This window comes from Carcharodon carcharias, chromosome 26 (assembly GCF_017639515.1).
Source record: "Carcharodon carcharias isolate sCarCar2 chromosome 26, sCarCar2.pri, whole genome shotgun sequence".
Taxonomy (NCBI): domain Eukaryota; kingdom Metazoa; phylum Chordata; class Chondrichthyes; order Lamniformes; family Lamnidae; genus Carcharodon; species Carcharodon carcharias.
In genome coordinates, this window is record NC_054492.1 from 42,713,056 (window position 1) to 42,727,472 (window position 14,417).

General features: G+C 42.5%; 1 protein-coding gene across 6 annotated transcripts in view; it reads right to left on the minus strand.

Moving 5' to 3' along the window:
• Positions 1 to 14,417, minus strand: part of atp8b4 (ATPase phospholipid transporting 8B4) — a 291,004-nt gene that overhangs the window by 226,993 nt on the left and 49,594 nt on the right. For 2 of the 6 annotated variants that reach the window (XM_041175219.1, XM_041175218.1), the window contains exon 3: positions 7,111 to 7,194. The exons of the other annotated variants lie outside the window; for them this stretch is intronic. The gene's annotated coding sequence lies outside the window, so the exon portion shown is untranslated. The remainder of the gene's footprint in view (positions 1 to 7,110; positions 7,195 to 14,417) is intronic. 6 annotated transcript variants of the gene reach the window in all.

Here is a 14,417-nt window from a genome sequence, read left to right on the forward strand (position 1 = left end):
CATCAAAAGCTTCAGCAGTTTACAGATTCCATTACAGGATTGAAAATTAGGTGTAGTTTCCCATTAATTTCAATAGGAAGTCAGGGAGAAAGATAACACATTTTCTTCTTGGAAATCACTCTCTTCCATGAGACAAGTTCAGCATCAGCTGCTGGGTCCTAAAACTCTGGAGTTCCCTCCTTAAGCATTGTTACATCTTTACAATTCCCCTTAAAACCTCTCTCTTTAACCAAACTTCTGGTTACATTTTTTGATGTCTCCTTCTTTGGCTCAGAGTCAAATTTTGTGCGGTAACAAATGGCAAGGGAAATTTTTTACCATCTTAAAGGCGTCGTATATATGCAATCTCTTGTTGCTATTTTCATATGGAAGAATTCAAGTGCACACTGCAGACTTCAAAATGCAATTTTAAGATCTGCATTCGATGGCTGATTGGTGTTGTCTTGAGCAAATGCCTCAAACTGAGAAGTTGGTTGGGCAAGGAGTTTCAACTTTCAATCAGCAGAGCCATTATGGTTCCACCCAACTATTCCTGAAAACTTTGTGGAGGAAACGCCTGTAGTCACACAGCTGTGTCTGAAGCAATGGAAACATTACTCAATGCTTAGAAAAAGTGATGTGTTGTTTTGCCCACTGACTGTCATGCAGGCTTAAAGAAGTCATTTGCATTTATATAGCACCTTTCAGAACCAGGGAACATTCCAAAGCACTTCACAACCAATTAAACACTTTTGAGGCATAGTCACTGTTGTACTGGCAGGAAAGACATCAGCCAATTTATGCAACACAAGATCCCACAAACAGCAATATACCCACTTGCCTGGATGAGTGCAGCTCCAACAACACTCAAGAAGCTTGACACCATCCAGGACAAAGCAGCCTGCTTGATTGGCACCCCATCCACAAACATTGATTCTCTCCAACACCGACACACAGCAGCAGCAGTGTGTACCATCTACAAGATGCAGTACAGGAATTCACCATGGTTCCCTAGAGAGCATCTTCCAAACCCACTACCACTACCATCTAGAAGGACAAGGGCATAGATGGGACGCCACCACCTAGAAGTTCCCCTCCAAGTCACACACCATCCTGACTTGGAAATATATCTCCATTCCTTTACTGTCGCTGGGTCAACATCCTGGAACTCCATTCCTAACAGTGCTGTGGTTGTTCCCACACCACATGGACTGCAGCAGTTCAAGAAGGCACCTCACCACCACCTTTTCAAGGGCAACTAGGGATGGGCAATAAGCGCTGGCCCAGCCAGCGAAGCCCACATCCTGTGAATGAATAATTAATAAATAAATCACCACATGGTCTTTTTAGTGGCGATGTTTGAGGGATAAATGTTGGATAGAGGCCAAGACAATACCCCAACCTTTCTTTGAAAAGTCATGGGATAGTCCACATCGACCTGCACTTCAGTTCAACTCTCATCCAAAAAAATGGCAGTCCGACAGTGCAGGACTACCTCAGATTTGTTTCGAGGTTATGCCTTGATTATGAGCTCAAGTCTCTGAATCAGGTGGTTATGGGTTCAAGCCCCACCCCAAAGGCGAGTGCAAATAGTTAAATCTGATACTTACAATAGCAATATCCGAAGAGGCAGTATATCTTTATCAGAAATGTTTGGCAAACTTCAGTGTCACTCAAAGTATATGGCAATGTTGTGGAGCTCTTTCCTTCTCTTCATGCATAAAATCATGGAAAAATTTCCCACACAAGCAGATTTTATTTACCAATGTTAGGTTTGGCCTCTCGGTGACATCACATTTAATGTGGCTGACTCTGAACCCTCTCAAAAGGCCTAGCAAGCCATTCAGTTGCATCAAGCCGCTACAAAGAACAATACGAATAAAACCAGACATACCAGCCAGCAACAATCTAGGCACCGGACACGACAAAGGCACACCCAGTCTCGTCAACCCTGGAAAGTCCTCCTCACTTACAACTAGGGACTTGTGCCAAATCAGGAGAGCTGTCCCATACATTAGTCAAGCAACACATCAGCCCCACAGAGCAATACTCACAGAATCATTCCTTACAAACATGTCACAGACTCCTCCATCACTAACCCAGGTATATCTTGTCCCACTGCAGGGCAGACCTACGAGACACGACAGCACAGCGGTATACGGTTGGGAGTCCTGTACATTTGACTCCAGATCCCATGAAGTCTCATGGTATCAGGTCAAACATGCGCCAGGAAACCTCCTGCTGATTGCCATTTACCACCTTGCCTTTTTAAAAAATTCATTCATGAGATTTGGGCTTCGCTGGCTGGGCTGGCATTTACTGCCTATCCCTAGTTGCCCTGGAGAAGGTGGTGGTGAGCTGCCTTCTTGAACTGCTGCAGTCCATGTGGTGTAGGTACATCCACAGTGCTTTTAGGAAGGGAGTTCCAGGATTTTTACCCAGCGACTGGGAAGGAACGGCAATATATTTCCAGGCGAGTGAGTGGTAAGTGATTTGAAGGGTAACTTCCAGGTTGTGGCATTTCCATCTATCTGCTGCCCTTGTCCTTCTAGATGGTAGTAGTCGTGGGTTTGGAAGGTGCTATCTAAAAAGTCTTGGTGAATTGCTGCAGTGCATCTTGTAGGTGGTACACACACTGCTGCTACTGTGCATCAGTGGTGAAAGGAGTGAATGTTCGTGGTTGCGGTGCCAATCAAGCGGGTTACTTTGTCCTGGATGGTATCAAGCTTCTTGAATGTTATGGGAGCAGCACTCAACCAGGCAAGTGGAGAGTATTCCATCACACTCCTGACTTGTGCCTTGTAGATGGTGAACAGACTTTGGGGAGTCAGGAGGTGAGTTACTCATCGCAGGATTCCTAGCCTCTCACCTGCTTTTGTAGCCACAGTATTTATAAGGCTAGTCCAGTTCAGTTTCTGGTCAATGGTAACCCCCAGGATGTTGATAGTGGGGGATTCAGTGACGGTAATGCCATCGAATGTCAAGGGACGATGGTTAGATTCTCTCTTGTTGGAGATAGTCATCGCCTGGCACTTGTGTGGTGTGAAAGTTACTTGCCATTTGTCAGCTCAAGTCTGGATATTGTCCAGGTCTTGCTGCATTTGGACATGGACTGCTTCAGTATCTGAGGAGTCGCGAATGGTGCTGAACATTGTGCAATCATCAGCAAACATCCCCACTTCTGACCTTACGGTGGAAGTAAGGTCATTGATGAAACTTCTGAGGATAATTGGGTTGAGGACAGCTGATGAATCAGTACTCTATGTTGAACGACACTTGGAAGAAGCACTGAGGGTAGCAAGGGCACAGAATATACTCTGGGTGGGGGACATCAATGTCCATTACCGAGAGTGTCCCAGTAGCAGCATTACCAATCGTGCTGGCCAAGTCTTTATGGGCATATCTGCCAGACTGGGCACTAACATGAGGACAAACCTACTTAACCTCATTCTCACCAATCTACCTGTTGCAGATGCATCTGTCCATGACAGCATTGGTAGGAATGACTTTCATAGCATCTTTGTGGAGATGAAATCCCACCTGCACAATGGGGACATCCTCCATTATGTTGTTTGGCACTAGCATTGAGCTAAATGGGATAGGTTCAAAATAGACCCATCAGCTCAAAGCTGGGCATCACTGAGTGCTGCACAACATCAACATCAAAATTATGTTCAACCACAATCTGTGGCCTCATTGCTTGGCATATCCCTCATTCCACCATTACAATCACTGAACTAACTCTGGTTCAATGAGTAGTTGAGAAGAGCATGCGAACAGCAGCACCAAACTGAACTGCCAATCTAGTGCTAAACAGTGAAAGCAGCAAGCTATTGATAGAATGAAATGATCCCACAAAGAACGGATCAGATCATAGCTATGCAGTCCTGTTACATCCAGCCATGAATGGCAGTGAACATTTCAACAACTAACAGGAGGATGCGGCTCCATGAACATACCCAACCTCAAAAATGGCAGAGCCCTGCTAAGAATGCAAAAGACAAGGCTGAAAGCATTTATAACAATCTTCAGCCTGAAGTGTTGTGTGGAGAATATATCTCAGCCACTTACCGAGGTTCCCTACCATCATAGGAGCTAGCCTAAAGCCAATTTGATTCTCTTCACGTGACACCAATAAACATGAATGTGCGTTGGGACACAACGAAGTCTATTGATCTGGACAACATCCCAACTGTAGTGCTGAAGACTTGTGCTCCCATAGCCAAGCTGTTCCAGTACAGTACTACACTGGCATCTACCTGACAATGTGGAAAATTGCCCAATAATGTCCACAAAAAGCAGGGCAAACCAATTCTGATCAATTACCCATCAGTCTATTCTCAATCTTAGGCATAGTGATGGAAGGTGTCATTTGAAGTGCTATTAAATGACATATGCTCACCATCAGCTCAGTTTGAAAACAATGGGAATTGGGGGTGGGGATTGGGGTGGGGGGGGTGGTGGTGGTTGGGGGGTGCTGGTGGTGCGGGGGCCATGCGGGGGATGGGAACCTCCACCTGCTGGAGTCATACCCAGCACGAAAACTGATGATTGTGACTGTTGGAGACCATACATCTGCATCAATATCCTGTGGCTGAGGAGTTCCTCAGGACAATGTCCTAGGCCCAACCAACTTCAGCAACCTCATCAATGACCTCCCCTCTTAATATTTATGATGGAGTGGTAAAATGGGGATATTCGCTAATGATTGAATAGTGTTCAGTTCAATTCGCACTCCTCAGATAAGGAAGCAGTCAGTGCCCTCATGCAGCAAGACCTGGACAACATTAAAGCTTTGGCTAATAAGTGGTAAGTAACATTTCAAATGCAGCATGTTAAACATTCACTCCCACCACCACTGGGCAGATCAAAATCCTGGAACTCCCTCCCTAATAGTACTGTAGGAATGCCTTCACCACATGGACCGCAGCAGTTCAAGAAAGTGGCTCATCACCAGTTTCTTAAGACAACTCAGGATCCTTGCCAGAGACACCCATGAATGAATAAAAGAAAGTTTCAAGTTGATGACTTGACAGCCTTCACATTAGTACTGTAAATTTTAGCCCACATGCATTAATGAGAATGAAAATGAACCTAAGCAATTAATACAATAAGTTCTTAAAGCCAGTCAAAATGGTTTCCTGTTGGATTATTAACATGGCAATTCAACTTCTAGCAAACAAAAACAGGCTTTAAAGTTTTTTTGAAATTAAAGAACCTTCTTTATCATCAAATTATAATTTTGAATCTATTGCCAAGGACATAGAAAGAGTTCAACATGTCACAACACAGTGGACCAAACTCCCTTTGTCTCTAACCAGGAGGTGCATATACTTGATCACACTTTGCAGTATACATTATTTTTGGAGTTACGCTGGTCACCGGCTCTTTCTCCACTTTCACATATACACATTGTTAAAACATTTTAATTTTAAATTATAATAGCAAATGGCTTTTGGCTTTACCCACACACAGTAGCTGATAATGAAAATTCTTGTTCTCACAGAAAACCAAATTATATGGTTTACTTCTTTTAAAAGTATACTTGTTTGGAATTCATGAACTGACTGCAGGCAAGGCCAGGAGCAGTTTACATGTGTAATTCAGAATTAAAATATTTCAACCTTTCCTCAAGGGCTTGTAGGACGTTTCTCTCATGTAAACATTCGTACACAGACATGCAAGAATGTACATACACGTATGCGTGCACATACTCTACGTACGTATGCACGCATGCACACCTGGAGACTTGCACACATGCATGCACACATGACAACCCAGTGAGGAGACATTCTGAGATTGGGTCCTTCTGTCTTGGACTTCTGCTGTGGGACTTGGTTCTAAGACAGACTGCAGACATACTCTGGTATCTGCTTAACACTTGTTTATTGGTACTACATCTAAACAGATTACACAGTAGGCACATAGCTCTTAGGCATGATTCCAAACTCTCTCTCAAGTGCCTAACACATGACTGACCAGTGTCAGTGGTACATCATCTACATCACACATTAGCATATGCCATTTGTTAATTATATTACAGGAGAAACTTCAAAAACTCATTCCACAGATCCACCAATTGGCCAGAGCCTGCAACTACAGTGTGGCATTTGCGATCAAATTGCTGTATCAACATTTCACACTCCATTTACAATGGCCAACGCTGACACAAAGCTGTGACAACAGGAAGTAAGGGTGAATGAAAGACAGCAAACGCACATCCTATGAAAGATTTTTAAACAAGAGGATTGGACCAGGATTTAAATCCAACACAAGGTAGCACAGTTTATAGTGGAATTTTCATTACTTGATTTGACAACATTCAAACAAATATTTTGGGAAACCAAAGATCAAGTTATCACAAGGAAAGGTAAGACCTAATAATGGCCAGAGGTATAAACACAGTATTTTTAAATTGTACAATTGAGAGACAAAGTTCAAGGTTCGGAGGAAGTTGGTCAAATTTGTTCTCAACATTGGCCCCAGCTCTATGACACGTCCCCGAGTAGGACAGGGTTATGCATCGTACCTCTATAGAATATCCCAAGATTTGATTATTAGAGATGTTGATGAATCAGCTAAAATCCTCCACCCGCACAAACATTCTACCCTGAGTGAGGCCATAAACTTGATTCCTCAAAGCCAATATGGATCAACTGATTGCTTCCTCAGTTTGCTGTTTTACCCTCCCATTTAAATAAACAATATGTCTGTCCATCAAAAGGAATCAAAGACCAACTTACACTTTTGGACCAGTGATCTCGTTGCTGAACACATGAACATTTGTAGGAAATCATTGCAGAGTGAAAGATTGGGAAGCACTTGCAGCTATCTCAATTGCAATCCAGTCAGCAAATTGGCTTAAAATCAAACTGGTTAACTAGCAAGAGTCAATAATTTCAATGTCATGATGTAGGAATGCATCATTTTTTGAGCTGCTCAGCATTAAATCAAAGTGGCAGCATCCCAAAATGTAGGAAAAAATGGTATCCCATTCTCAACTATAAATCTGAACTCTAGTGGTGTGCCCAAGCAACTGTTAAGTTCCATATTTGACTTTTACAGAGGGCAAAACGCTGGGTCGTAATCCGCTACATCACCTCTAAATCAAAAAAGTGCCATTGACCTTACTCTTGTTTCTACTCTTTGTCAAGGACTTGCAGCCCACCAGTCATTTGCTGATAATCATTCTCTTCAGATTGGTTAAATCACCACCTGGAATAAAAACCAGGATTGAATTATTATCAGGCAGAGGTTGACAAGCAACTGGTTATCATAAGGATGAAAATAACCAAGTTAACAACCAATGAGAACCAAGTTGACATTGTTCTTAAGGGTATCCAAGGTTCTCTGCTTTAAAAGATCCAGCTGTTTGTCTTAGCATTTACATCTAAACTATGTTGGAGGAAACAGATGGTGATAATTATTCAAAAGATGCAGGAAAAGCAACAATTCTCAAAAAAGCAAAATCACCAAACCCCTGCGACCACCCACCTCAATGAAGTGTTGGCAGCTTGTACAAGAAGATCATCTCTTGCTCTTGGACTGCACTTTACTCAAATCCATTTAAGCAACTGAACAAATGATCAACTGCCTGCCAAAAACCAACTTCTGCAAAGTTCAACACATACAGTCAAGCTGAATCACCAGTAAGATAATAATTGAGCCGTGCAAGATGCTATGACAGTCTGGACCAGGATCACGTCATAATTGCAGCTGCATTTTGATATTTGTCTCTAAAACTTATAACTTATCAGTGGCAAATCTGCCCTTCCTCATTAACCTTATGCCAGATGGTTCTGGTCTCTGGAACTCAGTCCCATAAATGGAGAAATTCAAATGCAAAATTAAACAAATGCAGACCAGGATTCTCACTAATCAGCCACAGGAACTTTGTTCCATCAGTGGCCCCAGCAGGCATCAAAGTCAGGAGAGATTCAACTTCTTCCCTTGTGATAATAACCTCTTCTTGCACCCATTAAATCACTCAATACATAAACACATATTGCACGCATCTATTGTAGACTGACAATGGGATCTACATTTCAAAAGCGCTTCATTGGCTGTTAAGTGTTTTCGGATGTGCTGTGGTCATGAAAGATGCAATTTTGACGCAAGTCTTTTTTTACTCCACTAAATCATGACGTACTTAGTACATAATCGGCTCCAATGTCAACTTGTTTCTTGGAACCAGAGCATGGAATTTTAGAAAACACTCCTTGGAACTGGCCTATTGCTAGAATAGCTTTCATAATTGAGAGAATCTGCACAATTATCATATCATTTTTGCATTGTCAGCAGAACACTATACATAGTATTTTCATGCTTTCTTGTTTAAGTCAGTGACGGGCGACTTTTACCAGGTTCATGCAGCTCATCACAGGTGAAAACTTTATAAAATAGTTTCAGAAAAGCACAGGAACCATTGTGACTACACTTGCCCCAGGGGAGTCAAACAATGAGTCATCACTAAGGGTGATCAGAGGCTGTGTCCATTTTCCCCATCCAAGTTACACAGCCAACTGCAGAATAAGTGGGGTATTTGGTAACTGCAAACGAAACAAACTAGGAGCTGAATAGCACATTGGGGTGGCAAGGGTGAGTTCTGCACCCAGAATCAGTGGCCTTTCAACTTCCAGGTCCGCCTTTGGGACATACCTGATAAAACATCAGTTGGGGCCTGTTAATTTCCAGGGCAGGTTTCAGGCCATCATCCTGCCCAATCAGTGTTGGTCATTGGCTATGCTCTGGAATGAGGTCACGGCCGGCAGTTTAAAAGGGCCCCCTGGCACAGGGCACTGTCAGGAGACCCAGCAAATGCAGGATTGCTTCAAACTACGCAGGATAATGTCACCAAACAGTTTGCAGGCTTCAAAAGGTGAGTACATTTTGTTCTGAGTTCTGCTGCCCCTAAATGTTGGCACCGATCAGAGGTGGCATTCTTTTTTTAACCTGAACAAGTTAACCACTTATTTAAATGGAGGAGCTGTCTAGTTGTTGAATGTTTCCCTCCAGAGATCTCTGCGCCATTGGAACAAGCAAAGAGACAAACCAGCCCCTAGATTCAATGAGAACTCCTTCAGAGCCCTCCTCCTCCTCCAAGCAACGTGAGCATCTGATCCATGCCCTTGGTATGAGGAGGAAGCCGAACCAAACACATGCAGCCTGGGAGGTGACGGCCCTGGAGGTCAGAAATGTTGGGCTGGTCAGAAGGAAATGGACCCAATGCCAGAAAAGACTCAATGACCTAATGAGGACAGTCAGGTTGAGTAAGGCCTCGGTATGTGCAATCTTATGCCAGTGTCCTGCAAGGCATGCTCGCGAATACAGGAGGAAAGTCAGTTTGGCAGGGACTCAAAGACAGCAGAATTCAACAAGGACACAGCTGTCTTCGACCGTGCCATTGTACCTTTAAAGCTTTGGTCCAGTTGTAGGGTGGGTGGTTTTGAGAATGAACAGATGACAATGAGCACAGCATCTAGGCTGGCACACACTCAGCTAACAATGAGTAGACAGCATGCCATAAAATGATCTGAAACAGTTAATGAGTGCACTGTTACACATCTTTTCAGGTGAAGCAAGACCACAATACCCATCTCTCTCAGGTAATTTGTAGCCCAGGGATTATCCCAGAAACAAAATACAGCACTCAGCAGCCAAGAAAAGGCCTCTAACTCATATGATTTTAAAATGGATAGTCTGCTCATTCAGATAAACACTCCCAGCATTAGCCGATCTATTAACTGTTAAACTGAGACTCTTGGCTCAGCTGTAACTTTTAAACCCACCCTAACATGGCATGAATCTGACTCTAAAGCCATATTATAGCATTCACAGTGTACTATGGCAGTCAATTAGGCCATTAACAACCTTAAATACACTATTAATTGACATTTACCTAACGTTCTGACCTTAATGCCTGTCCACCTGCTGTATTATACAAAACTGGCGTGATGACCTCAGGGACACTGCCTGACATCATCAAGCCCAACAATACATCCCTGGATGTGGGGAATGCTCCCGATTTGGGAGTGTATTATTCTTCCCCATAGTTTTGTCACTGTGGATATGTATAACCACTTACAGAAATAGTGAAATCCATGGAGCAACATTTTAATTGCCTTGCATAGCTAGTCAAATCAAATGCTGATCATCAAAATTGTTCTAACTGTTAGTTTAACCAACTTAAAAGTTGGCTTAGGTCAGATAATTCCGAATTTGTCATATCTCTCTGTTCACGATTTGTCAATTGTGGCTTTGAGAGTAAAGATCCTGAATGTAATGAGGTACACGTGCGAACAATAGTATCAGTTTTAGTTTATTGTAAAATCTGTGTAGCGAGTTAGATGACGTGCGATAATGATGTTGCCATTTCAAGCACAGCAACATTACAATACAGAAAATGGATACTAATCGTTTCCAGGTTAGGGTTATTTTCTGAAGGGCTATTAAAATGAATCGAATTGTGGCATACTGCAGTCATCCAATTACTGGCATTTCCAGCTGTTATACATGCACACACTGCCTGACATTTGTCGTTCCTTTGCAAAAATGGCCCCCACCACAACAACAACCGGTGTACCTCAAAGTAATTCCTGATATATTGACAAATTTATATACAGCTACATTAATGCAAAACAGTAGACAGAGGATTTACCCTGTTCTTTCCAGGTACCTAACAATCACCACCATTCTGATCTGGGTACAGAATTACCACTTTAAGCCAGCTCACTTCCACAGTAAAGATACAGCATTTTGTAAATCAGTGAAACATTGCAAAATTGGTTGCGCGCTTAATGTTCAGAAGGATATTTCTTCAGCAATATTCTTTCAGGCAAGACTTCAAATTTAATTTGACTGTTCTGAAATAAATAAAACAGCCAAGCAACAAAAAAGTGTTACCATGATGGTTGCCCGTCAAGGATTAATTCATAGCTGACATTGCCAAACCAAACTCCTATACAACGTGTGCAGCAATTCAAATTATGAAGCGTACCCTAATCAACAGCTCAGCTGCTGAGGTAGCCCTCCTTATTAGTTTTACACTACAAACAGCATTTTTTAAATATATAAGCTGAGAAAGTGAGACAAGATGGTTATAAAGCATAGCCTGTGATCCAACTATTCTAAAAAAGCTATGGAGAGGCAATGCTTCAGCTAAATGGCATACTGATCAAAAACCAGTTCAGCTTCAGGTGCACAGGGCTTACATAAAATCCAGTTCAGCTGCTGCTCCCAGTTCTGGACCATTTTCTTAAAGTAATTCCAGGCTTAGTGCATGCACATATATTGTCCGCATGATAATCCTCCCACATGCTTTTAGGATGATGTGCACACACACCCCCACACCATGCTATAAGCAAGCATTGAAAACTAAAGGAAAAAACTTTTGCTGACCATTTAGGGCTGTTGGTTCAAACAATGGCATTTTGAACAGCGCTGCCTCCTGCATGCCTAGTACAAACACATATTGACGCCATGTACTCATTTCACTCCTTGTTACACATTCAAACCATGGAAGACAAGTGTTGTGCCATTGTTCACAAATCAGAAAGAAAGCTTCCCACTCCCAGGGCTATTTCTCTTCCATTTCAGCAGTGCACCAGGTTGTTGACATAATTGACTTCCACTTCCAGTTTTGAATTAAGCTATGTCCTAGTGCTGTAAAAATGAAAAGATGAACCAATTTAACTCCATTTTAAGGTCAGTCTTTCATTTGAGACCCTCTTTTCTTTTGGTGTGTAGGAGAATTTAATCACCTATTTGAACTTACAAAGATGTACATCGATTCAAAGTTTGATCTATATATAAAACATTCAATGTACACAGATATGCATCAGATACTTGATTCTTCAACCAGTACAGACAACATGTAAACAAAAGCAAAATACTGTGGATGTTGGTTGTGTGAAATAAAAATGGAAAATGCTGGAAATATACTTAGATCTGGCAGCATTTATGGAGAAAGCGAGTTAACATTTCGGGTCAATAACCTTTCATCTGAACTGTAGGAAGTTAGAGATATGACCGTTTTTAAACATAGAAAATTTATAGCACATTTGGCCCATCGTTTCTGTGCTAGCCAAAAGGCTAATCCCACTTTCTAGCTCCTGGTCTGTAGTCCTGTAGGTCGTTGTACTTCAAGGGCATATCCAAGTATTCTTTAAATGTGATCAAGGTTTTTGTGCTTAATCACTCTTGTTGGACAGTGAGTTCTACACCCGCCAACTTCAGTGAAAAAATTCTCCCCAACTCCCTCTACAATCCTTCTACCAATTTCTTTCAATCCATGCCCCTGGTTATTTTCCTCTCCCCTCATGGAAATGGATTCTTCCCAACCTCTAGATCCTTCAAAGTTACATGCCTCCTCTTCCCATAAATATATTACTGAACAAATCTTTCCTCATACCAAAAAAATTCTCCATTCTTGCAACATTCTTGTAAATCTCCTCCACACTTGAGTGCAATCACATGCTTCCTGTAATGTGGTGACCTGCTCTGTACGCAATACTCTAGCCTGTTCCTCTCCACTTATTATTCCACCATTTACTGTGCATTTCCTTGCCTTGTTTGCCCTCTTCAAATGCATTACCTCACACTTCTCTGGATTGAATTCCATTTGCCACCTTTTAGCCCACCTAACCATTCCACTGATATCTTCTGACAGTCTGCAGCTTGCATCCACATTATCAACCACACAACCAATTACTTAAACATGCTCCCTATATTTAAGCCAAATCATTGATATATCACAAAAACAAGGGACCCAATACTGAGCCCTGCGGAACCCCACTAGAAATAACCTTCCAGTCATAAAAACATTGATCGACCATCAGCCTTTGTTTCATACCACTGAGCTAATTTTAGATCCCTTGCACTCTTACTTTTCTGACCAGTCTGCCATGTGGGGGTCTTGTTAAAATCCATGTACACTTCATCAAGCATGCTATCCTCATTGAATCTCCATGTCAATCTCCTCAAAAAATTCAATTAAGTTAGTCAGACACGAGCAAGTACATAGGTAAAAAATAGGCATTGGGAAGCTGTAAATGACAACAGCAGAACAATGAGCACCAGCTGTCCCTAAAAATGGGTTAAAGGTATTGACTTCAATGTTGAGTTTGGAACGTTGAGCAGTGCCTAATCAAGGGATGAAGTGCTGCTCCTTGAGCATACATTGAACTTTACTGGAACAGTTTAGGAGGCTGGGACAGAGAGGTCAGAGGACTGGAACAGAGAATTAAAATGACAAGCATCAGAAGTTCAGGGTCACGCTTGAGGACTACACAGAGATTCTCAGTGATGTGATCACCCAATCTGTATTTGGCACAAAGAAGTACAAATAAATCACTCTTTCACCTGGACAGTGGGAAGTGGAGAAGGGGGGTTGGGGTGGTGGGGGAATGGTGAAAAGGCAGGGGTTGGACCTCCTGGACTTGCGTGGGAAGGGGAATGGTTGTCAGCCAGGGCTTTCCAAACTGTGGATCACTGGCGGCCATGAGATGAGACTTTGGGGCCATGAGCTCTGAGGCAGCAATGGCTGCCATGAAGTTCAGCTGTGCTCCAACAGTTGAGAGGCCCCCTTCAACCCTTGCATCTTTTTCCATTGCGGCAGCAGGGCTAACGGACAGACCTTAAGAGGCCTGGTTGCTGCAGCAAAAAAGTCTGCAAAAAGGTAGGTTTTTTTTTAAAAAAAACTGTGCAGTTTAAACAATTCCCACCACACTGAAATTCTCCCTCCCTCACGGTGCTCAGTGGCTGAAGATACCTTCCCACCTTGGGGTCACAAGAAGTCTGAGGCATTAAAATGGGGTCATGCCAGGAAAATGTTTGGGAAGCACTGGTGTTGAAGGTGATAGAAAGTGAACCAGGGTGTCATGCAATGTGAAGTCCCTTCAGAATGCTGAAAGGTAAGGGGAAGAGAAGGTGTGTTTGATGGTGGCATCATGGTGTAATGTGGCAGAAATTGATCCACTGAATCATGTGGAGTGGAGGATGAGGACTAGTGGATCCCCATCGTGTTTCTGGGAGGTGTGAAATGTGATGGAAACAGCCAAGGTCCCCATAAACCGCAATGGAGGGGAATCTCCAGTTGAGGAAGCAGGAAGACATACCGGAAACACTGGTGTGGAGAGTGGCACTGCCAGAACCAATATGATGGAGATGGAAAAACCTGAAGAATGGAATAGAGTTCTTACAGATCACGGGGTTGGGCAAACTAACACAGTCATCAAATGCACTGAACAAAAAGAGGAAACAGATGGGATCTGATTAGGACTGGAACAAAGAATGGATCTATCCTATATACATAGTAATTAATGGTTATGTTTAACAAAACCACTAATTTTGACTTCAAGTTACTCAAACAGTCTATGATATCTTTTCCATAGAAGCAGACAAAAGAAGGGAAAGCATAACAAGGTGAAGTGTTTATTAAT